The 27,233-nt window shown below is 38.1% G+C and overlaps 1 long non-coding RNA gene across 1 annotated transcript in view; it reads right to left on the bottom strand.

Annotated features, from left to right (window-relative positions):
- LOC117326288 overlaps nucleotides 1-27,233 on the bottom strand; it is a 60,194-nt gene that overhangs the window by 19,485 nt on the left and 13,476 nt on the right. Inside the window, exon 2 of the long non-coding RNA XR_004532459.1 lies at nucleotides 14,755-15,501. This is a non-coding gene — a long non-coding RNA (uncharacterized LOC117326288). The remainder of the gene's footprint in view (nucleotides 1-14,754; nucleotides 15,502-27,233) is intronic.

Below are 27,233 nucleotides of genomic sequence, written 5' to 3'. Positions count from 1 at the left end.
TCATAAATGCTTATATAAAATACAGGATACTTTCTATTAAATGATTCCACAACTGAAGGGGAAAATTATATCTTGCATAACTGAATACAAAAATATATTCCCGACACGTATCAAATTTCTCTATAAGGTAATTATCTGACAATTATAGTAGAATTTCCTCAGACCTGGATCTTAGTAAAAAAATTCAATTAATTCTCTAGGTATATGTATATACACACTATATCTGATTTTATTATACAGCCTCTTCTTTACAGTGTAGATCATGTTTGCCAGCAATATAGTCTTTATATGTAAAACAACAAAGTTCTAATTGTCTAAATGAAACAAATAGAAACACTATTATGGTTCATGCAGTACGCCAATGACAAACAAGGGAAAGTGATGTTAACTACAGAGTATCACAACAGGGAAATTCATGTTTACACCGGAATATAACAGTGTATATATCATAGTGTTACAATCGTTATTGATTGACAGGTGCCCCTGTCATCACCTGTTCTCCAATGAATGTCTTCTAGTCATCACCCAGGAGGAATGCTGGTCTCTTCCTAGGAACTGGTCCCCTCCTAAGAGGAATGACTAATCACCTTCGCAGAGGAAAGACATGTCCCCTCCTCAGAGGAAATGACTGGTCCCCACCTCGGAGGAATGACTGGTCCCCTTCTGAGAGGAATGACTGGTCCCCTCCTCAGGGAAATGACTGGTCCCCTCCTCAGGGTGACTGGTCCCCACCTCAAAGAAATGACTGGTCCCCTACCTCAGAGGAATGACTGGTCCCCACCTCAGAGGAATGACTGGTCCCCTCCTCAGAGGAATGACTGGTCCCCACCTCAGAGGAATGATGGGTCCCCACCTCAGAGGAATGATGGGTCCCCACCTCGGAGGAATGACTGGTCCCTACCTCAGAGGAATGACGGGTCCCCACCTCGGAGGAATGACTGATCCCTACCTCGGAGGAATGACTGGTCCCCACCTCGGAGGAATGACTGGTCCCTACCTCAGAGGAATGATGGGTCCCCTTCTGAGAGAAATGACTGGTCCCCTTCTCTGAGGAATGACTGGTCCCCTTCTCGGAGGAATGACTGGTCCCCTTCTGAGAGAAATGACTGGTCCCCTTCTCTGAGGAATGACTGGTCCCCTTCTCGGAGGAATGACTGGTCCCCTTCTAAGAGAAATGAATGGTCCCCTCCTCAGAGGAATGACTGGTCCCCTCCAAAGAGAAATGACTGGTCCCCTCCTCGGAGGAATGATTGGTCCCCTTCTAAGAGAAATGACTGGTCCCTTTCTAGAAAAATGATTGTTCCCCCCTTAAAGGAAGCACTCCTCTTTTTTTTTCAAACTTAAATTTTCACACATGTACAGAAACTTGACAAAATTTGAGTATGATTCAAACACACAGTACAGGGATGCTGGTACGTTTCAGTTTAATCAATGCAGTTACAGCACAGACAAAATTACGGCTCACAGCAGACAGAAATACTTCATTGCAGGGGGTTAACAAAATCAATTTTACAAATCCATCAATTATTTAATTCACTTTAAGTTCAGAATCACATAAACGCCGAGGAGTTTCAGCTTTATTAGAATATCAAAATAAAGTAGGCAGTTAATTTTCGCAAATTTTACAGCACCTCGTTTAAATCTGACACTTTATGAATGGGTAGTCCGTAAATATCCGTTGTATGAAGACATTTTTACCATTTTTAAAATCTACTGGCAGTGACAGGACTGAAAACTTAACCGAATCCGATCAATATCTAGAGATGAAGCATTTTTACATTACTCTTTAATAGAGCATGAAGCTGACAATGACTGTGAGAGTCGAAATTCCTGGCAGGCTGCACAATCTCAATATTCCTCCGACAAGGATGTCTATAAAATTGAGCCCCATCGTTTATAACACACATGAGTAAGCAGGTTATTGTCATATAGATATGCTTTATATACATTATTGAGCAATGGGCCTTTTTAACAACATCCAATATACCAGAGTCCGGAATAATGACCATTATGATGATGAATGAAGACAAAAGGGCCTCTCACAAAGATAACCTTACCAGCTATATCCATGTAGCTATTACCGGTTCAATGATAAGTGCTATATTGCTAACTGGCTAATGTTTGACATCAACCAATGTTTGATAGTGGGAGGGCACTCGAGGTGAACTACCGAACCTCAAGGTCGGGCATGTAAGGCTAGACAACACACATATAACGCATCTCCACTTTAAAGTCCAGGGACCCCAAAACCGGACAGGAAGGCATGTGAAGTTCAAGGGTTTGAAGCCAATAACACTGTGGCGTAAACGACCTTCACTGTGGAGTAAACGACCTTCACTAGGAGGAGTCTGGTATTGGTACCAACATATTGTCTGTATCGTAAACAAGAGACATTAGTCAGGGCGGTATAAAATGCGTTGGTTCATCAATATTCTCAGTAAACTATTAACAACCATATCCCTGATCAATAATCAGACATGTTTTTTTTATTGAAGAGGTATAGTTTATGGAGGGCCAATTTAGCTTAAGCCAATGCAAACAAGGGCCCAATGGGCCCAAATCGCTCACCTGCAATGCAGTGATCTTTTCATATATGGATCCTGCAGTTATTTGAAAGCATGCTACAGGACCAATATAATGTCTCTCTGCACTTTGGCTTTTCACTAAAAGTCATTTAAAGATTTAAGCATACTTGATTGACGTGACCTTGAAAGTGAGTCAGGGTCATTCATTTGAAAAAACTTGGTAGCCCTTCACCCCAGCATGCTACAGACCCAATATCAACTCCCTGGGATTCTTGGTTATTGAGAAGAAGTCTTTTAAAGATTTTAGCCTTTTTGACCCCTGTGACCTTGAATGAAGGTCAACGTTATTCATTTGAACAAACTTGGTAGCCCTTCACCCCAGCATGCTACAGGCCCAATAGTAGGTCTCTGGGCCTTTTGGTTATTGAGAAGAAGTTGCTTGAATGGAAAAGTTGACGCCGGACGACGGACGGATGACGGACGGCATAAGCTCACTTGCCCTTCAGGCAGGTGAGCTAAAAATTGGAAAACATATTTTCCGTTTTGTCCAATTTCCCCATTATAATAATAAAAAATAATTGGTTTCTGTTTCAGTCAATTTGGATAGCTATATGTGATTATCTTCTGAATTTTCATAATTAGACAAGAAATCTTGGATATGGATTACATTTTTTACATGTCATCAATGTTGTGCTACTTTGAATAATAATGCCCCAAAAATTTTCCATGATTTCTGATGCAATTTTCATATACAGCACATATATACATTTTATCAATGTTTTGACCTCTGAACAAAATCTTTAAGTCCACCAGAACTTACATTCTCAAAATGTTTGAATTTCAAAAGATGCCTGTCAGACTAAGGTTTAAGAGTAGAATGTGGGTCAAGGTCATTTTTTGTCTGTTGTTTCGTAGTATATATCTAGATCTGCATATGTAGGTAAATCATGATGGCCTTGTCATAAAGGTGTCAAAACACTGCAGATAATATAGCAGGTTAACTTATACACATATATCAAGTGGAATGTAGTCTGGTAAGTCAGGGGAAAAAAACTACTCCTGTAATAGGACTAGACTTATATATATCATACTCATATTAACATGGTGCATAATTCTGAGATAGATAACAGTGTATGTATGTTACTAAAACAGCTTCTAGTACATTTACAATCCAAGATGGACCTCGAGATTTCTACGATCAAAGATGGACCTCTCTACGATCAAAGATGGACCTCTCTACGATCAAAGATGGTCCTCTCTACGATCAAAGATGGACCTCTCTACGATCAAAGATGGACCTCTCTACGATCAAAGATGGACCTCTCTATGATCAAAGATGGACCTCTCTACGATCAAAGATGGACCTCTCTACGATCCAAGATGGACCTCTCTACGATCAAAGATGGACCTTTCTACGATCAAAGATAGACGTCTCTACGATTTACTCTTCAGCATAAATGTCATTGACCAGATCAGAGTCGAAAATTGTTTTAGCCTCAAAATTGTACACAAGCTGATCTTCTTTATAAACCAGCGTTTCACCTCTGGCCAGGTATATCCCTAGATAAGTGCTGTTCACAGAAGGGAGAGCAATGTACAAAAACATATAGGTGTATAATATACACATGGTCAATATCTATCTAGGTCAACAGAGATATAAATAGAAACTATTTACATACTGATGTAGAATCCTGATGATGTTGAGCCTTACTTGTAACATCAACAGTGGAATGCAGCATTATAATCTAGTTTTGCGGTAATCACTTTGCATCACTTCCACAATTTACCCATGCCGTAAGCCAGCATCTGGTAATAAGCCCACCCCCAACTTTGGACCTGTGCAGTAATGTAGGGATCCCAGTTTTAAAGCCTTCACCAACATTCCAAAGTCAATAGACAGTCTGGTATCAATTTGAATATTCATAATGATAATTTGTAAGTGTTGACGCATATATTAATAAAAATTTTCTCCTCAATAACAAGTCCCTGTATATATTAATAAAATTTTTCTCAATAACAAGTCCCTTATACAGTTTTGAGCAAAACAAATACCTAGAGTTACATAAAGCTGATTGTCACTTCATGACTATAAATACGTAATAATAGATATATCTGTACTGAAACCTATAAAGCGGTGAATTTTTATTCCCTGCATATTTCTGATGCAACATGTTCAGGAGCTCATGCCTGGTATCCTTGGACCAGCCTTGCGTAAGGTGAGACTTGTGTAAGGTCAGTACATGTGTACTGTGATGAAATACGAAGGTGTTATTACATAGTGTAGCCTACTTCGATCCACCACAGGAGTTCAAACGTCAACATGTAATAATTTGTATCATCGCCAATTGAATGCTCACCGGACAACCGAATGTCTAGACAACGCGATGTAACTGCATGTTTGTTAACCAAATCTCTTTTATCACTATATTTGTATGCTTGTTTTTTATAAACTTCAGTTACATTGCATTGGCACCGGTCCATTCTCACAATGACAAGAGGCCCAATGGGCCTGTTCTACTGACCTGGGCTGAAAAGAGATTGTGACAAAGTCAGACCATGGAAAGAAAAGCAATCAGTGAGGCAATATATCTTCTTTTTACTTTCATTTAATTATTGGACAATTGGACAATGTTGTCAAATGAAGGTCTATGGTACATTTTTATCAAATCGGTCATTAAATGATCTAAATTTCCATAAGCTATTTAGCCATTACTGTACTTGTTCAACCATTGGCCAATATGACTGCAGTGTCTCAAACTGCCTCCAAATGCATTGATGTATGAATGTACACTTGAGGTGTTTGACAGTTTAGACTTGGCTGTTCATAAACTAGTGGTAGAGCTCAATAAACTACTGATTTGATTTAGCAATCAGTTCCGAATTCAGCCGAATTCAGCCGACCAGCAGAGTAATTAATGATGATTTACAACTGCTATCCAGTCACTAAATGACACAAGCTCCAGAAAAACCGAGATAACATTTTGTGTAATGATGACAACAGGTCATATGATGACCAAGGTGAAGGCTGGTCAATATCTTCAGACCTGAATGGAGAGATGACCCGGACTGGTCAGTAGTCTTATGATGACCAAGGCCAGGTTGAAGTGACCAATGATAATCAGGACTCTTATCTGGCTCGTGTCCACATGAAATGTTACCTATACACACACAATGACTCTGTGTAGTGGTCACTCTGGCCTTGAGTCCACTAATCATGACCATATGTTAATACGTACCTAGAGAACATTAGTAAAAGAATACATGTATCCAAACTCCCAAAAATCTGGAAAATGGTGCAAATCATCAGGGTCAAGCTTGGTGGCCAGTTGCCATGGACAGGGAAATGGTCAAGATGACCACCATCAGTTACAACAAGAGTAGTACAGATGAAAGAACAGAAAGTACAATCAGTGGTCAAATTCTAGCCAACTTGGATACAAGAATTCTACAGAAAGTCCTGTGTTACCGATGTGGTCAACAGTAGACTAGTTACAGCCTACTGCACAGAAACATATTCAACACCCTTTCTCTTAAATATTCTACTTACTGTGTAATGGTGACCTTGACCTTTGACCTTCAGATTCGTGAAGCAATCATTTAACCCTTTGCCACATGCAGGTTATAACACTTCAGCACTCTGTGCCAATCGTGCAAAGATACATTGTTGCAATGCAACATTATTGTGCTGACTGAAATATACATACACCATCTCAATGGCAGTTTTTGAGAAATTAAGCTTTGTTTTGATTAATTTTTCTAAACCTAATTTTGAAAGTGAAATAGTTGTTTTAGACATTTTTAGTAAGTTAGAATTATGTTCAGAATTTCTTAAATTTTAATTCTGTGCTATTTTCTTTATAAAACCAACAACACATAAACACAAAATCAGCTGTATACAAACAGAACAGACAAATTTCAAAATATTTTGACAATGTAATTTATAATTCATTGAATTCCTGTACATGAAATGATTCAACATTAACTCCCAAATGAAACAAACTGAATTTTCAAAGTTTTCACAAGAATATTTCAACAGTTCAGGCTTAAGCTTAGAATATTTTATATCCGATGTCGCGACGAAGGAATGTGTATCCGACCATTTTGGGTCAAATCTACCTTCGTTTTTCAAATGCCAGCGAGCGTAGTTATTAGTGTGTCGAGCTATGGTGGAAAACTGATTCTCATTGAAGAAAAGGTAGAAATAATCTATGGGACTTGCAGTATCAACATCAAAAGTTTCTGGAAGTACTGGCCCCGTTTCCCTAACAAAATCATTTACTGTGATCGGCGAAAAATCTCGGTCAACATTACCTAATGGCGGCAGTACAACTAGTCGCCGTTCATCCTCATTTTCGGACTCGTTATCTGTTGACAGTTCATTTAGAACATCGTTAAGATCAATATCTGACTCAATGTATTCAGGTCCAAAGCCATCGAACTCTAAATTATCATCATCGTCGTCAAAAACGTAGCGCAAAATCATAGCCACAGCCGCCATCATGCCTCGTTGTTGTCACACTTTTATACACTCATGACTCGCACTTTCTAGGTTAATTTATTCAAAAACTTTCGTATGAATGACGTGTACAAATCTGATTGGTCGATGCATTGATATCTTCTTAAAATAGTATCAGGGATTTCCAGATAGGTGTCGCTCTCAATCACGGGATTTTCCATGTCTAAGTTTACCGAACCGGCATGGCGTCGAGAGGCGCTTACATTGAGATAATGCAAAGGCGTCGAGAAGCGCTTACATGTGGCAAGGGGTAAAGGCGTCCAGAGGCGCTTACATGTGGCAAAGGGTTAAACACTAAGAAATAACAGAATAAACCTGGAATTGAAACCAATAGTCTACCTATAGTGAGAGGATGACCTTAAATGGTAATGACCTTGACCTTTGACCTTAACAAACGCAACTCCAAGCCAACCTTTTTTTAATTTGATAGGCTCAACGACCTCAAGCTGTAGCACAGTAGTCCATAATTATCAGATGATTTCAGTACAGATAGGTCACTTGACGGAAGGATTCAGTACAGGTACACTAGATGGTAACTCATATATCTGAAGATGACCAGATGACCAGATCTGTGATTGTTTCAGACCAAAATGACCGCAAGATGACCAGCCGGTACTAATCGATTGAATCCAAAGATGACCAATACAATCCTAATGGCATTTTTCTTTTACGAAAACTTCTCGTCAAGGTGATGTGCTTATTTCTCTTTTACGAAAATTTCTCGTCAAGGTGATGTGCTTTCTATGTGAAGACGACAAAATATCATCCAAACCGTTACAATACAAGATGTCTAATGTCTGTACCGGACATACTTGTACAATGGCTTTTGACTTGTAACAGCTCTGCATCAACATTTCACACAAAACACAGGTCAGATGTCTCGACAAAACCATCTTTATGACAATGGGATATTGGATTGACCACTGACCACTGTCCAGAAAAGAATGAGATGGTCTCGGTAACCGAAGACAACATTCACACCTGATTAAACCCAGAAGATTGAGTACAATGTCCTGCGTACCACACGCCAATGACTCGGTCAGATCGTATCTTTGTACATTCTTCACCTTTGGAAACCAGACTGGAATTCAATTAAACAGGAAGAAAGAAACCTAACCGTACTTACAACGTAGATATATAGAAACAGGACTTCTGTACATATTAAAAGCATCACGTTATTAATCACAAAAGAATGCGAGATTTAACCTCCAGCTAGAAAAATCTATTATGTCTGCAGAGTACCTACATTAAACTTGGGGTCTAATGCACTTAATTGTGATAGTGTAACAGCACTTAATCACTTCAGTAAAATCAAAATGTCCTGAATCCACCATGGACTGTCACCAATATACATCACCCCAGAACAATGTCATGGAATAAAATTATTCAGTTTCGTAGTCTGAAACCTTTTTCTACTAAGGAGAATTTTTAGGCTGATCAAGATGACCTTCAACTTAACTTTGCCCCTTTCAAAAATTTTTGACAGTTTTAACATAACCTGAAGTACTATGCATTATCAATTAACTCCTGTTTGTTTTTTTTCAGAAACACTGAACAGAAAATGAGGCATTCCATCATATAGTAACAGGCAACTGCCAGGGGCCGGTCCTTCATATATATCCATATACAAACTTATACACATTACTGAAAATTCCTGATGAACATTGCTTTTAAAATACTTCAAATATACACATTGATAGCCGGTAGATAGCTTGTGTAAGTAATACAAGCTTTAACTGCACTGAACTGGGGTGTTAGGTACATTGGAATTTTTTCAGGATACCTAAATTTTTAAATTTAAACGAAATACAAAACACTGAATATATTGGCCATATGATACTGTATCAAAACAACCCCATCTATACAGGACACCTTGAAATTAACCTTACACAATCTAGTACTAGTTACTATAGGATATATATATACACAGGTAATTTCAGTACATGTGACATATACTACTTCAGGAATGTCTGGAATCTTGTATACACCCACTGGACGGTACTAAGAAAACGTCGTGTCGACTAAGGTCAATACAAAATCAATAAAATTGTTAGACAGATCAACAAACACAATACTATACATGTCCTACACCTCCGTAAATTTAGACAGATCAACGAACAAAATCCTATGACACCTCCGTATATTTAGACAGATCAACGAACAAAATCCTATGTCCTACACCTCCGTAAATTCAGAACCGATCAACAAACAAAATCCTATGTCCTACACCTCCATTTCATTTATGTGTTGTTTATTTTTTTTTAACATTTCATTATGTATTAATCTCTTACAAATATTTTAACACAATCCTCTACAGGTCAGACCCTACAAATATCATGCCTAGCTCCTCTCCCCCATAAAATAATTCATGTGTTGGTCATTTGTTTCAAATTCCATTATATTTTAATATCATAGAAATATGTTTTGTATGAGTAGCATGGAATTGGACACTCAAATTGTCCTGAAAACCTTTTAAATCTCTTAAAACATTAAATATATATATCAAATTGTGTTATTAATTAGGGCTCTGTTACATCAATATGGGCAGGCTGCAAAGGCTTGGTGCATGTAGAGATATTGAAGCAGTTGCAATAATTTCTGTGGTTATGCCGAGATTTAGTGTGTTTGCATGGACCTTGTGTGCGTGCTGCATGCATGTGATCTGCATTACCCCCCGAGAGAACTACCGGACAGGTACCGGATAGCTCTGGACCACAAACAGGCACTGCAGGCTACATACATGAGATCCTTCTACTAAATCCTGGCCATAATCTATATCAACTGTTTTAATGTTCATTTTTTAGATAATAACAATGTCACCAATTGATATAGACACCCCAATAGGTTTCAATAAATGCCACACTAACATTTAAAATATAGGTCACAGTGACCATCTTTTATAAATACAAACAATCTGGGTACATATTGTTAAAGCAATACACTGCTAAATATAGTAACAGTGACTTTGACCCAAAAACCTCTTAAAACTTCAACTTGATCTGTACTGTAGCTTCTCATACTGAAGTTACCAATTTTTCACCAACATATATCGGTATATATAACTCAAAGCACAGCTGAGGAAATTGGAAAACTGAAAGAACAGACAAACAGAAAAGAAACTAATAGTCAATTTCACTGGTAGGGGACAAATAACCGAATCTGTAACTAACCCACTGGTAGGGGACAAATAACCGAATCTGTAACTAACCCACTGGTAGGGGACAAATAACCGAATCTGTAACTAACCCACTGGTAGGGGACAAATAACCGAATCTGTAACTAACCCACTGGTAGGGGACAAGTAACCGAATCTGTAACTAACCCACTGGTAGGGGACAAATAACCGAATCTGTAACTAACCCACTGGTAGGGGACAAATAACCGAATCTGTAACTAACCCACTGGTAGGGGACAAATAACCGAATCTGTAACTAACCCACTGGTAGGGGACAAATAACCGAATCTGTAACTAACCCACTGGTAGGGGACAAATAACCGAATCTGTAACTAACCCACTGGTAGGGGACAAATAACCGAATCTGTAACTAACCCACTGGTAGGGGACAAATAACCGAATCTGTAACTAACCCACTGGTAGGGGACAAATAACCGAATCTGTAACTAACCCACTGGTAGGGGACAAATAACCGAATCTGTAACTAACCCACTGGTAGGGGACAAATAACCGAATCTGTAACTAACCCACTGGTAGGGGACAAATAACTGAATCTGTAACTAACCCAGCTTTACTACACAAAACATCATTATCATTGTGCCTTCTTGTGAAGAAGATAAAACCTGGATTGTATCAAGTTTTTATGAAACCAGTAGAAGTTGAACGAGATTATGATTGGACGATGATAACATGGAGATCTCATGTCAAACAGAGAGTAAACATATCCCCTGGTCTATAGGAGACATTATCTGAACGAGAAACAAAAACATCATGTTTTGACAGGTTCATCAGGCGTGATACAGGTTAGTGTTCTAACTCTGACCTGCCTGATAATCGACCCTAATTCTACTCCAGTCAAAACATTGTTAAAACATGTCTACCTCACAAAACTCCGCCACCTATCGAAACCTGCTACCAAACATATTTCCACACCTTTTGTTGTATGGATAATAACAATACAGTCCCTTTTTAAACGAGCAGGTGCCCTTTTAATGCTAAAAATTTGTCTTAATACAAGGTAGCCACTACAAAGAGCGCGGTGAAGTGAAAAATACCTAATTAAATTGTCAGGCTGATCTGTTTTTTTCAGCCCAGATTACTTATAATCTCGAGCTCTCGTTTACGTCTGTCATAAATATCAATATGCCGCTAGCGGAAAAAATATGTCTAGGGCTTTAATAAAACACATCGGTCAGCCGAGACAAACAGGTCTACATTAGATCAAACTGATTAATGAAATCTCATGCCATTATAATCCTCCGTCACTGGGATTAAAATTCTAATACGTCATTTTTTAAAGTCCATATCTCACTTTTACTGTCTATAATCTCCGAGATTAGGGAGCTGTTCACCATTACTTTGGAAAATGTCATGACAAAAGAATTTTTGAACCCAGCTGACACTCAATAATATCATATCTATGTAAGAAAATAATTCCCCCTTCCCCCAACATAATTTGTCAGAATATTTGCACCCTCAACCCCCACCCCAGCCAATATCTATAATATCACTGTCAGAATATTTGCACCCTCAACCCCACCCACCCTCCCACCCAATATCTATAATATCACTGTCAGAATATTTGCACCCTCAACCCCACCCACCCTCCCACCCAATATCTATATCACTGTCAGAATATTTGCACCCTCAACCCCACCCACCCTCCCAATATCTATAATATCTATGTCAGAATATTTGCACCCTCAACCCCCACCCCAGCCAATATCTATAATATCACTGTCAGAATATTTGCACCCTCAACCCCACCCACCCTCCCACCCAATATCTATAATATCACTGTCAGAATATTTGCACCCTCAACCCCACCCACCCTCCCAATATCTATATCACTGTCAGAATATTTGCACCCTCAACCCCACCCACCCTCCCAATATCTATAATATCACTGTCAGAATATTTGCACCCTCAACCCCACCCACCCTCCCAGTATCTATAATATCTATGTCAGAATATTTGCACCCTCAACCCCACCCTCCCAATATCTATGTCAGACTATTTGCACCCTCAACCCCACCCACCCTCCCAATATCTATAATATCACTGTCAGAATATTTGCACCCTCAACCCCACCCACCCTCCCAGTATCTATAACATCTATGTCAGACTGTTTGCACCCTCAACCCCACCCACCCTCCCAGTATCTATAATATCTATGTCAGACTATTTGCACCCTCAACCCCCACCACACCCAATACCTATAACATCTATGTCAGAATATTTGCACCCTCAATTTTTCAAAATATTTGCATTCATGTGAAATTTCTTTAAGAATATTTGCACCCATATGTACATCTGGGAATATCTACAATCTAATTATGTTTTCCCCACAAATGTCTACAGCATATATCTTCAATTAATATAACAAATTTTATCAGTAAAAGAAAAATTTGGGTGGACGGTGCTCTCAGACGAAAGTCTTTCTTGAATCAGCTGTTTAACAAGAAATTTATTATATTCTCCTCCACCACACCTCAATATTTAACACTGTTTCATTTTTTTACATCACATGTGCAGCAGCCATCATCCCACACGCTGTAGAACAAGCCGGAGAGTTATGTAATGGGTTTAGGCCAGATATTCCTATCTAACCAGATGCAACACACAACTCACTTTCATTGATAACGACAACGCTATTGTTTTTCTGCACACGCCACGGTGATGATCTTTGTGCACTCCATACCGATCTCCCCCTCTGTGTTATCGTAATTCACCTAAAAAAAACTATTTATGAGTTACCGTAACTCACCTAAAGAAAACTACTAATGAGTTACCGTAACTCACCTAAAGAGAACTATCTATGAGCAACCATAATTCACGTAATGAAAATTAGGTAGGAGTTATAAAATTTGCCTAAAGAAATTTAATGATGAGCAACCGTAATTCACCTAAAGAAAACTACTGATGAGCTACCGTAACTCACCTAAAAAAAACTATTTATGAGTTACAGTTACTCACATAAAGAGAACTATCTATGAGCTACCATAATTTCTGTAAAGAAAATTAGTTACTTGTTACACAAATTCACCTAAGAAAACTACTAATGAGTTACCGTAACTCACCTGAAATAAACTACTAATGAGTTACCGTAACTCACCTAAAGAAAACTACCTATAAGCTACTGTAATTCACGTAAATAGAACCATGTATTAGCTACCGTAATTCACGTAATGATAACTAGTTATGAGTTACACAAATTCGCGTAAAATGCCAAGACCAAAGATTTGAAAACAGATTTGAGATTTGAAAAAGTGTAATTCATCTAAAGAAAACTACTGATGAGCTACCGTAATTCACCTAAAGAAAAAGCTATTGCTGAGGTACCCTAACTCATCTAAACAGTACTATGTATGAGGTACCATTATTCACTTTAAGAAAACTATTTATGAGTTTCTGTCATTCTCCTAAAGAAAACTTTTAACCATTTGAACAGCAGCAAACTCAATTGTAAAATATGAAAGTCATCTCTCATGATCAAACCCATCCTTTCCAATAGAATTCCTAGCCTGTATATATACAGGTTTTGTCATCTGACCCAATGACCACAAAATTTAGACCTACAACCTTCACAACTCGCAATAAGAAAGATATACCATCGATGTTTGGGAACTGTTTTGTCATCAGCCCTACTTTAGAAGGATATCAACATTTTTGAATTAACCCGGACCTCTACGTCCCCAAGATGTCATCGGTCTCGACTTAAACCGACCTCCATGTCCATCCCAGTCCGTGTTTCCCACTCGGAATCGACCACCGAAAAGTCACGGATCCTGACCCTAGGCTAGGTGGAGACGTTCCGATTAAACAACATCATCATCTGCTACCCCTCAATACTCATAAACAAACCTACTCCCCATAACAACTGCTTCATCTGGTAGCAATACACAGACTGAAGTGGGGCCCCTTTACATGGGGGCCCTTTACATCCCACGGGGGTCACTTTGCCTTGAAGACCCAATAGGGTTTAATTGGTGCCCACAAAAAAAAATTTGATACATTAATTGTATAAAATGTCAGTTTGTCATTACAAGGCTCTCGGGAGTGTATGGGAGGATGAAACAGCTGTTAAATTGCCATCAAACATCGTCACAAACCCAAACGGCTACCATCCCTTACACGACGACTTGTCTGCAAACTTGTGTTCTAAGCCCCTCAAAAAACACAAACTTGTATGCTGTGTTAATTGACATAAACGAGGAATATTCCCGCGTTACATAAGTTAATGTTCTCATACATAAATGTACATTTCTACTGTTAAAGATTGGAATCTGTTGATCAAAAGAGCCGAGCGGGACATCAGCATTTGCTTAATACATAAAGGCCTCGGGCCTCTCTACCTCTAACCGGGACAAATGACTGCATCAGAAATCAAGCAGAAACATACAGCTGTCGCAGATATCTCATAAATATTCTAATTAAATTTTTTGCTCTCTTTTAAGGAGTTTTAAATCTTTTATATCATTGACCTGCAATTGGTTAATACGTGGTTCTATGACAGTTTGAAGAAGACTTAAGCTTACCTGCTAGTAACATGATCCTCGATTTACAGCCCATCACAACACAAAATTAATTTGTAATGTACTCCATGTTTGTTTTCCGGTTCCTATGAATCCCCGAAATCCTTCTACACAGGTTGTGGCGACATCTTGGAAATTTAACTATAAATCGTAACGCTGTACAGCACTGCGAACCTGTGGGAAGGCTTCAATCATTCATTCAAAGTTAATTGGTTGTAAAGTTTTGAGAACACTTGTTGAACTTCTAACATCACATTTTCATTCTTTCTTAAAATCTTGTTCATCTGGACTGAAAAGTTAAGCTTTTGAGAAGCATGATGGTAATGGTGCAGATTTTTTACGTGAATTTCCTATCTTTAATAATAGGTGACAAGTCAATTCTTCAATGACATTGACATTCTAGCCAAAACACTTGATTTCAATAACGCCCAAAATATTATTAGAGGCTGTAAAAACACCAAGTTAAAATGAGTCTTCCAATATGTGTTGTGAAAACATCTTACAATGTATATGTTGACCTTCGATTAACAACCGGTTGACCTTGGGACCACCCTTCTGACAAAGTGTTGTTTTTCTTGCAGAGCATCTCGCTTCTGATGACTCTTTCTTGACCTAAAGCCACCATCTTTAAGGATGCATCCATGTTAGATGCTGCAGTGCCTTAAATCTTTAAGGAATTCAGGTAACTCCTTCAATACGTCCAGTCAAAATGGCAGCTTTCTTCATGGCTGAGGTTTTCTGTAGAGGCACCTGTGTATAGAAAAGAAAGAAAAATAATTCACCGATTATGTCCGAATTCCCAGAAAGATTATTTAGGGATGTACCCCCATGCATCTTGCACATACATAATAATGACATAATCGAAATATAAGTAAAACTCTTCTGTCCCAAAAAATCTTGTTACAGGACATGCCACACCCAAGGAAAGTTGGGAACACATCATTAACTCTTTCAGCACCATGTAACTTAAGGGAAAGAACTCTCTACACACCAAGTAACTTCAATTAAATTATAATTTTAATTAATTGTATTTCAAAAGACATCATTTTATCATTTCCTTATGGATTTTCATGTATGACCTATCAAATTAAAGAGTATGTTCTCTATTTTTAGTTTGTCGACACAAATACATCATATCGTTGACAATGTACAGGTAATACAGGTAAAAATACCTGGATTGCAGGTAAATTTTATATATTTCAATTATGGTTGTAATTTTGGCAATAAAATCCTTATAAATTAATTTTTTGTTCTTTGTGTTGTTAATCAATATCCTGAAATCAAGACAACATGTGTACTTGACCCAGGTATCGCACCATATCCAGGTGAATTGATAACGAGAATCATAAAGGTAAGCACAAGCACACAAAATAAGTTAGTGTTTTCTGTTATTATTCGACTTGAAATGTGACTTTCAAATGCACCTAGTCCGAACTGGTTTCTAAATTAATGCATCAGCAGGTTCGAAGCCCTCAAACTCCTCCATCTAACACACGTGTCGGCCCAACAATCTCAGCAAATTGACGAATATTCCTGTTGTTTTCAACTTTGGCCCACGTGTTGAACTGGCGAGTTTCAAAGACATCGGCAGGTTCGAAGCCCTCAAACTCCTCCTCGTCATCACTATCACCGAACTGGTTTCTAAATGCTCTTTCTAAATCTTCTCTGACATTATTATCATCAACATTAACTAAATCAAATGCACCTAGTCCATCAAATTCCCCCTCAGAAGCGATCGACTCAGAGTCACTTTCGTCCGCCATTTTTGGTTTTGAGACCACAACACACTACCTCGGAAAATCCCCTTTCGTAAAGGTATTTCACATGATTTATCGACTTTTCATATCTAAAACCTAGATGAGTTCCGAGTGTGATATATAATTATAGTAATGACGTCAATAGGGAAACGTCTCGGATTGACCAATCGTAATACTTTGTTGCTAAATTTAGGTCTACCTGGAGACCGGTTTATCGGTCTATGGGGGCGAACTCAAAACGATTTCCGGACCGATTTTTCGGCCTGCGGTGCTGAAAGAGTTAATATATAAAGAGATTGTAAATGCTGGTCTAACCATAGAATATTATTGACTTCTTCATGGAGGTGCAAGTTCTTTCCAGAGAAATTATTTGATTTTACAACTAATCAGAGCTAGCACGCAATATATGTAGTCAAACCTGTCAATAAAGGACACCCAAGGCACAGATAAGAAGTGTCCTTTATAGACAGGTGTCCTTTATACAGAGGTTATAATTAGCTATATAGTAAATTGCAAGGAGTGGGTCTGATGAGTCCTGTCCTTTATAGACAGGTGTCCTTTATACAAAGGTTAATTATATAGTAAATTGGAAGGAGTGGGTCTGATGAGTCTGTCCTTTATAGACAGGTGTCCTTTATACACAGGTTAATTATATAGTACATTGGAAGGAGTTGGTCTGAGGAGTCTGTCCTTTATAGACAGGTGTCCTTTATACAAAGGTTAATTATATGAAGGAGTTGGTCTGAGGAGTCTGTCCTTTATAGACAGGTGTCCTTTATACACAGGTTAATTATATAGTAAATTGGAAGGAGTTGGTCTGAGGAGTCTATCCTTTATAGACAGGTGTCCTTTATACACAGGTTGATAATATGAAGGCGTGGGTCTGAGGAGTCTATCCTTTATAGACAGGTGTCCTTTATACACAGGTTAATTATATAGTAAATTGGAAGGAGTGGGGTCTGATGAGTCTGTCCTTTATAGACAAGTGTCCTTTATATAGAGGTGTCCCTTACAACAGGTTTAACTGTATTGTGATTGCCTGCACTTCTGTCATTCATATGGACTTTATATGCCATATAGCAATTCATGCCTAAATACATTGTTGCCAGAAAACCAATGTTATAGGTTTTGGCAGAAGAATGTGTAAAGTTCATTTTCCATAAAAACAAAACTTCAACATTTATTTCTAACAAAACAAGCTTAAGGATAGTCATCACTTGTAAGCTGTGAGCTACATGTAAGCTCTGTTGTACACGTGCTTCAGTGTTTGAGACTGCCCGTGGCCAAATCTTAATAATCACCTATAATCACCTGTATTTTTTAATATACCAACGATTTTCAATAAATCTTCTAAATAAAGACAAGCAAGAAGTACCAGCTAAAACCAGATATCCATACACTTGAAAACAACTTACACCAGCACAGACATTGGTCAAAGGCTAATGAACTATACATATATATTCAGTATGTATTTCTTATATTGCCAGTCTAATTTGTTACTATAACATAAGAACTTAACGTTCAGCGACCAGAGTGATTTATTAGCTCTATAAATCAGTCATTGGCTTGTCTGGAGGGCTTCCATGTGGAATGACAATATCAACACCTGGCCGTGTTAAATATGTACACATGTTTATAGCGAAAAACCTCAATCATGACAAACATGTGGCTTCGTCAGTAGAGTCGTCTTCACTTTAAACGTCTTCAATTCAAACGTCAACCATTACATGTGCTTCAAGTTAAAATGTCTGTCCTCCTCGACTACAAACCTCAACTGTCACCGTGATACAAAATGTCTGCCCTCCTCGACTACAAACCTCAACTGTCACCGTGATACAAAATGTCTGCCCTCCTCGACTACAAACCTCAACTGTCACCCTAATACAAAATGTCGGTCCTTGAATACAAACCTCAACTGTCACCCTGATACAAAATGTCTGCCTCCTAGACTACAAACCTCAACTGTCACCCAGATACAAAATGTCTGTCCTAGACTACAAACCTCAACTGTCACCCTGATACAAAATGTCTGTCCTCCTCGACTACAAAACCTCAACTTTCACCCTGATACAAAATATCTGTCCTCGTGTACAGAACGTTGCTCGTTACCCCTCAACTGTCACCGTGATACAAAATGTCTGTCCTCCTCGACTACAAAACCTCAACTGTCACCGTGATACAAAATGTCTGTCCTCCTCGACTACAAACCTCAACTGTCACCCAGATACAAAATGTCTGTCCTCCTCGACTACCAAACCTCAACTGTCACCGTGATACAAAATGTCTGTCCTCCTCGACTACAAAACCTCAACTGTCACCCTGATACAAAATATCTGTCCTTCTCCACTACAAAACCTCAACTGTCACCCAGATACAAAATGTCTGTCCTCCTCGACTACAAACCTTAACTGTCACCCTGATACAAAATGTCTGTCCTCGACTACAAAACCTCAACTGTCACCCAGATACAAAATGTCTGTCCTCGACTACAAATCTCAACTGTCATCCTGAGACAAAATGTCTGTCCTCCTCGACTACAAAACCTCAACTGTCACCTGATACAAAATGTCTGTCCTCGACTACAAAACCTCAACTGTCACCCTCATACAAAATGACTGTCCTCCTCGACTACAAAACCTCAACTGTCACCCTGATACAAAATATCTGTCCTCATGTACAGAACGTCGCTCGTTACCCCTTATACGAAACTGTCAGTCTGTCCTGATTAACACTAACAACAAAAAGACATATCACTTCTGTCAAAGTTCCTTAAAAATGATGTTAATTATTTCTGTTAATAGATTATGATAACCATCATTTCTAACGAAGTTACGTTTTGTTCTACTTTCAAGATGTGACCCAGACAATTACATAAACCTATCAAAGAGAATTCATATACAACAATCAAAATATGAAACACGTGTAAACTGGATATCATATTTCCGAAACAGCTGGTAACTATTTGAAAGAATATGTAAATTGAACAAAAAACACAACACCTAACAACAGCTTGCGAGATCCTTAACTGCAATACTAAGTGTTTTATGATGTACTGGTAGTGTATGCTCCGTGGTATTGATCCAGACGGCTGTGCTTACAATATGACATCACTGCACTCCATCTATACAATATCAACTTTCCTCGGTAGATTTCTATTAGAACCTATCGTATGCTGTACAAGAGGATAGGGTAATGGTGTTTGCTATACATCACAACGGCTTGTTTGGTATACGCAGTTGGTAAAACAATTTACATCTGTACAGCAACATGTATTTTGGTTACAGTCGGTCTTCGGCTGCGCATCAGAACTTTAGTAAATGACTGCTGCGACACAAGCTTTGGGTATTAGCTTTCCTAAGTAGAGAAATATATTACACTGCATTCGACCTAATAAGCACATCTGCCCTTATGCGCATCTCCTATTTCAGAAAAAGATGATGGATGCGCTAATTAAAACACAGAAAGTTCCTTCCTTCACCGATCTGCCGATATAGTATCAGTCTTTAAACCAGTACAACATCTAGATTGTTTTCATAACATAAATGAATGTCAATGAAAAAAGTAAAGAAAAAACTCATTTCACCCACACAATTTCTTTTCTCTGTATATGATTTTATGAAGTACAACCGTTTTGAGTGTTTTTGTTAAGTGCAAATAGATGACTTTTGGTGGTCCCAGGCCTCATTTGAACTCCCAAGACTCATTTGGACTTGTGAGACTCATTTTGAACTCCCGAGACTCCATTTGGACTCGCGAGACTCATTTGAACTCCCAAGACTCATTTGGACTCGCGAGACTCATTTTGAACTCCCGAGACTCCATTTGGACTCGCGAGACTCATTTGAACTCACAAGACTCATTTGAACTTGCGAGACTCCATTTGGATTCACGAGTGTGTCTCATGTGTCCAACTAGGTCTATGAAAGTCCAAATGAGTCTCTCAAATTCAAATGAGTCTTTCGGCTCCAAATGAGTCATATGAGTGCAAATGAGGCCTGGGACAATCAAAATTTATCTATAATTAGGTCAACAACAATAACTTAAAATTAATTAAATACTGAGGTATATTGCAAATACCGGTAATATCTTTTGGGTTTGTCAAGTCTTCTCAATCCAGCCACCACTAATCTGGTTGTCCCACTATCCAGTCAACACTAATCTGGTTGTCCCACTATCTAGTATCTAGTCACCACTAATCTGGTTGTCCCACTATCCAGTCAACACTAATCTGGTTGTCCCACTATCTAGTATCTAGTCACCACTAATCTGGTTGTTCCACTATCTAGTCACCACTAATCTGGTTGTCCCACTATCTAGTTACCACTGACTTGGTTGTCCCACTATCTAGCCACCACTAATCTGGTTGTCCCACTATCTAGTCACCACTAATCTGGTTGTCCCACTATCTAGTATCTAGTCACCACTAATCTGGTTGTCCCACTATCTAGTCACCACTAATCTGGTTGTCCCACTATCCAGTCACCACTAATCTGGTTGTCCCACTATCCAGTCACCACTAATCTGGTTGTCCCACTATCTAGTCACCACTAATCTAGTTGTCCTACTATCCAGTCACCACTAATCTGGTTGTCCCACTATCCAGTCACCACTAATCTGGTTGTCCCGCTATCCAGTCACCACTAATCTGGTTGTCCCACTATCTAGCCACTACTAATCTGGTTGTCCCACTAACCAGTCACCACTAATCTGGTTGTCCCACTAACCAGTCACCACTAATCTGGTTGTCCCACTATCTAGCCACTACTAATCTGGTTGTCCCACTAACCAGTCACTACTAATCTGGTTGTCCCACTAACCAGTCACTACTAATCTGGTTGTCCCACTAACCAGTCACCACTAATCTGGTTGTCCCACTATCCATGTCACCACTAATCTGGTTGTCCCACTATCCAGTCACCACTAATCTGGTTGTCCCACTAACCAGTCACCACTAACCTGGTTGTCCCACTAACCAGTCACCACTAATCTGGTTGTCCCACTATCCAGTCACCACTAATCTGCTTGTTCCACTATCCAGTCGACATGAATTATAGTTATAATCCAGAGGCCCTTATATGTTGTCATATTCTATGGAACAGAATTTGCTTTTGATGGGCAGTTATTACGGAACATCTAATTGGTTAAAGCAAAGTTGCGGTCTTCATCTATATAATATAGGACAGCTATAATTGTCATGGTAATGTCAGCGATAAACAGTCCCCTATCAAATCAGTCATTACAAATAAGAAATGCACAACAAACCAAGTCAATCACTTAATTCTTCCATAACTATGATAGGCAACAGGAACTCTTATCAAATTGGTTTTTTTCTTCTTCAATGACACAAGTTCCTGGGGAGGGGGTACCAGACAACACAAGTGTTTATGCCTAATGACTTTTATCTTAAAGCGGATTACTTAGTAAACATAGGTGGCATCAAGTCTACACTTATACGACCACCTAGAGGTCGTCCTAGGAAATGACCAGTCTGGTTTGTTTAATGTCCATTCATTGTCACAAAACAGGAGCTAATTTCTATCTGGTTATTGCCCCAGACGTTTACTGTCCCTAACTGACGGAGAGCTAACAAGCTTTTCATGCCTTTGCCCACCAGGTCCCTTTATAACTTTATGCTTATTGCGTGTATTATTGATATGTAAGTGCTCCCCCACCCCATTTAGGGTGACACAGTGACCCCTTGAAGCAGTCTGACATCCCTCCCCCTCTTCGCTTATCCCTTTGTAGTGGGTTAGGCCTTAGGCTCACTTAGAATACCATTAAAGACATTGAAGTTTAATGTGTTTAAAAGTTTTGACAATCTATTTCCTGTAGATTTACTGTTCTTTTTTAACCTTTAAGACATCCGTTTATTTGATCACACAATGACAAGCCGACGTACATATTAGAAGAAAAGTTCAACTCCATCTTCATAATCACTGGCATTTTCAGAAATAAAAACTAAGATCAAAAGAGACTGCATATATCAGGTAGGAAATATGGCTTTGGTGTCCAAATATTAGCCCATAAGTCTTGAACACAGTAGACTGATGTCTATGTTTGACAAATCTATTGGATATGATTAACCTCTCCATCTTTTGTCACCTTGACTAAACAAATCTGAAGTTTCACAAAAGGGGGCAGTATTTGACAGGAAATGTCTTTAGTATGATGCCCTACAGTGAAAGGCTAAGCCTTAAGTAGAGGTCGCCATAATCCTCTGGCTCAACACACTAATAAGGGGCCACCATAATCCTCTGGCTCAATACTCTAATAAGGGGTCACCATAATCCCCTTTGATAACAGGTCTTCCAGGTATGTCCTTGAAACTGTCCAATTTGTGTGTGGTCACTGTTAGGTTACTACACATAATGATTCCTCAACTCCCTCCCACTTTACGTAACAGTATTTAGTACTATACAAATGTTTGTTCTTGGGACTTATGGAACTGTAGATATTTGCCCTTTATTCACCAAGCCACAATACAACAGTAAACCTTCAGAAAGGTTCCCTTGACATACTTAATTATTTCTGCACCTTCCTGCTCCTTACTGCAAATAGACTCAGACTTTGCCTTTGTCACTGAATCTGACAAGCCCAAGGCACAGCATCGACGGCTGAGGACTTCCAGTCAATTGATCTTTAACTATAATTTTCTTTTATCATTAATAAGCAGGCTTCTGATTTCATTTTTCTCTTTGATATTTTACTAAATTTCATGAATACTAAATACAAGGCTACAACAATATTTCCTCGTATTGATATGAAAGATGATAACTATTTCTCGAATATCAAATTGTAGTGCACCATCGTGGCCACAGACGCCTGCTGGTTCACACAAGAACAATACAATTGGTTTCGTGTTTCGTGACTTGTTACTTTTTGGCCCTATACATATTTCCTACATGCTTTTTTTATCACACTTTTTTGTCAAAATGAAAATACAACAGCATGGTCGGATCCCAGTGCGGGAGATAATCCAGCTAGCTAGTTGACCTTTAGAATTAATCTTTGGTACCCTCTCTAATATCTTGCAGGTCAAGTAGCTGGGAAAAACGCCACTGGTTGTCTTTATCAACAGGTAAACACCTAATAGTCCAAGATAGCCTACCTGGTAATCCTGATTCCCAAGGGGGACACCAGTTTAAGAGGATTGCAAAATGTTTAATCTTGCCATACAGCTTTAAGTAGATGTCTTTATCTCATATAACTTACAAAAGTTTCTTTGACACTCCTGAAAGATAGCCGAGTATAACTCCTTACAAAGCCAGGATTCCAAGAATTAACCAACTCAATTACGATACAAACATTTCCCTCCAAAATTACAAGTTTCTAGCCCGCTCAAATGCTCGTGAAAACTTTAGGAAAACACTAATTCTGATTTATATGAACAGACTTTATCTGAAAGCCGTTTATGGACTGCTAAAATACTTCTGGAAAACATTTCCATTCGAATTCTGATTTATTTGAATATAAAGTACTATGTTACTTTAAAATAGGAAAGCTGGATGTTTCTAGACTGCTTAAAGTGCTTGTACACTTTTAGGAAATCATTTTTATTTAAATTTCGATGTAATGGTATATGAAATATCAGGTATATAGAATACCATATTACTGTGTCTGAAACTTGATTTTGAAAAATGTTTAATTTTGATTTACATGTATTGTACATTCCTAAATTTAAAGTTTATTTTGAAAAATTTCAAATAAAATACAACTTCAGCTAGTATACATACATACATATATATATTAATATATACATACAGGTATTCATTTTTTTTCATTGACATAAAAATTATATTTTTCTAATCCAAATTTCTGTAAGATTCTTTGTAGAATATACTTTTGCGGATATTTGCTGTGATTATAAGGCAAATTTACATATTTAGAAAACTTAGTAAACAGTTTTTAATTGACAAATCCTGATTGGACAATCACAGCTATCTGGTATGTATCTCAAAGTATAATGTCTTTGGGGTTTTTCACTTTCATTTCTTTGTGAATGGGCTTTTTTGTAACATTTTGGGGAGAAATTTGTGAAATGAGAAGGAAAAACTGCATATTTTAACAATTTGGCTTCTATATAAAATAATTTCAATTGGAAAATGAGGCACAAAATTGGGCTCAAATGGCCCTTAGACAAAGCTCTGAAATCAGATTCTCAGTATCTCCCTGGAATAATCTAAATGTGAAATAACTTTCAATTTTAAGTCGACAATAAATTTCAAACTACCGACTTTAAAAACTACTTGGCACAAATGGCTGTAACAAAGCCAACATGGTGCCCAGTTCTAGGTTAAAGTGATTATTGATTTGTGGGCTCACTAAGGACTCCGGAAGCACCATGCTGTCACTCAATGAGGTGATCAAAGGTATTATCTGTCAGCCGATACTTCGCTGCCATATTTAAATCCATGTTTACCTGCCCGGATACACAACTTTGAATAGCATCATGATCAGTTTTTGTTAGCGGTGCAGAAACTGTGAACCTGAATAGGTTTTCCAGAATCTCATGTTCTTGGTGTAGCCCATTGAACCTTTTCAGCGTTACCAATTTCATTGATACCGGTTTCTAGGGTAATCTAATTCAAATCTGATCTGACCTGAATTCCACGGAATTTGTTAAGATTTTTTTGATGTATTAGCCATTATGCCTAACACCTTAATGGTGACTCAGTCGCCATTGTGTGGTCGAGGATGAACGGGGCGAGGGAGGTCAGACAACACTCTCGACTTTATAAGTACATATTGAAATGTATTTCAACAACATTGTTTGTATATATTATAAAATCCAGTTAAAATGAGCATGTCATTCACTACGAATCCAATCAAGATTTGTCTTGGAAAATTATATGATTAGTTCATATGACACCCTGCTAACGAGACTTCAATGCTAGTTGTTCTCCTACCTAAATTTTTCTAACTAATCATCAAATGGCAATAATGACACAATGAACTTCCCCTCCAGACACTAATAGCCTGCAGACAGGTAGGTCTTCGACAGGTAGGGGGAGTGTCCTATCGTTCGGTATTATCAGCGTACATCTCCGCACCCTATCTCAAAAGCTACCACCGACACCGTCCATTCAAATTCTACCTGAATAGCATAATGCAAAAACGGTAGAATTTTTGAATTTCAATGAACCGTTTGGTTTTCAATTTTATATTTAACGTTGGGAGGTGGGTGCAAGGGATCGATGACAGAGCGAGTTTTAATTCCGTGTTAAAACACGGCAGTTTATTTTAAATATCCTGAGAAAACAATAAAGACTCTGGCAAAGAAAACAGACAAGAGAAAGTTAAATACCTGCGAACATGAATGAAACCAAATGTTTGTTTATAATATCGATCTGGCTATGGGGGCCAGGACAAGAGGTGAAAAGGCCTTGCTTCCCTACACAGAACAATTGTTCAAGGCTAATAAATCAATATTCAAACTCCGGAAATTTTTTTTTTTAAATTATCAATGAAATTATTCCATCAAAAAAGACATCTTGAACTTGAGGACAGGTTAAGAATATTTTTCCATCAGTAATTAATTAGCTTTTGCAGTAAGCAAACTTTTTTCCCCTTCAAGGGTGACAGTGACATTTTTATCTGCCAGTAATTCTAGCTGATGACAAAGTTACACAATTTGGCTGAGAGGGTTGAATCTGGTCCAGAAAATCCCAAACAAGAGTCATTTCATAGAAAAATGTTTAAAAAAATCTCCTCAGGTATTCTACCAGATACTTGTATGCTACGAAGGTATGACCAGTCAAAAAACAGGATGTAGTTTAAATGTTTAGCTCACAGGTGACCTGGGATGGTTCAAATCGCTAAAGCCCGCTAAATCCCTATCAAATATCGCTATTAGCTACCCAAACATCTAAAATACTCCATCAAACTGATATGCGATCAGTAAAGTTAAAAAGCCAAAAAAAAAAAAATTAAATTTTCAATGATTTTTTTTTCAAATTCACCTGTAGTGTTTTTCATTAGCTAGATAACAAGCGTACAAATTACTTCCTTACGCAGATGACTGTGCATGAAATGAAACTGTTTATTCAACTTTAAGGTTACGATTACAAGTGTTTAACCCTGTATGAGTATTCGATAAGAAAGAGATATCAAAATTGTGTCAAATAAATATGCCTCTGCACGTACAAAACTTATTTAGTTTCTGCTTGTTGTAAAGTTTAACACTATACAAGATAACCTCGAGTTGAAGATGTGAACGTTTGACCTCAATTCAGAGCTGAATTTGTAATCTTGACATAACATGTTATATAACTATAAAATCCTGTAAAACAGCACGTTGTACAATACTGGTATCAATATTACTGTGAATATGCTTATTTTTCGCGAGGGTTTAATTTCGTGATTTCTATATGTAAACTATATGCATGGGGGGTAGTTTATCGCGACTGATCCACCGTCGCTATTTCCATTTGTAGTTCAAAGATTATACAAATTTATATCAAAATAATATGTGTGGGGGGAATTTAGCGATCAACAGTACTCCACATTCAGAGCGTAAATTTCCACATTTACAGTATATATTTCATAGTTTAGTATCCAGTTTCCAGCCAATATATTCACACTTCAAACGAGAATCACTGTAAATTTACCTTTAAAACTGTACCTATAGCATGTCAAAGTGTAAAATAATACACAATAACACTGAAGGCAAAACGATTTCACTCCAAGGTTAAATCATTTGACCTAGTGGCAATAAAGATGCTACTT

This window comes from Pecten maximus, chromosome 4, assembly GCF_902652985.1.
Source record: "Pecten maximus chromosome 4, xPecMax1.1, whole genome shotgun sequence".
NCBI lineage: Eukaryota > Metazoa > Mollusca > Bivalvia > Pectinida > Pectinidae > Pecten > Pecten maximus.
The sequence above is the reverse complement of the archived record's forward strand: the minus strand, read 5'-3'. Positions and strand labels throughout refer to the sequence as shown.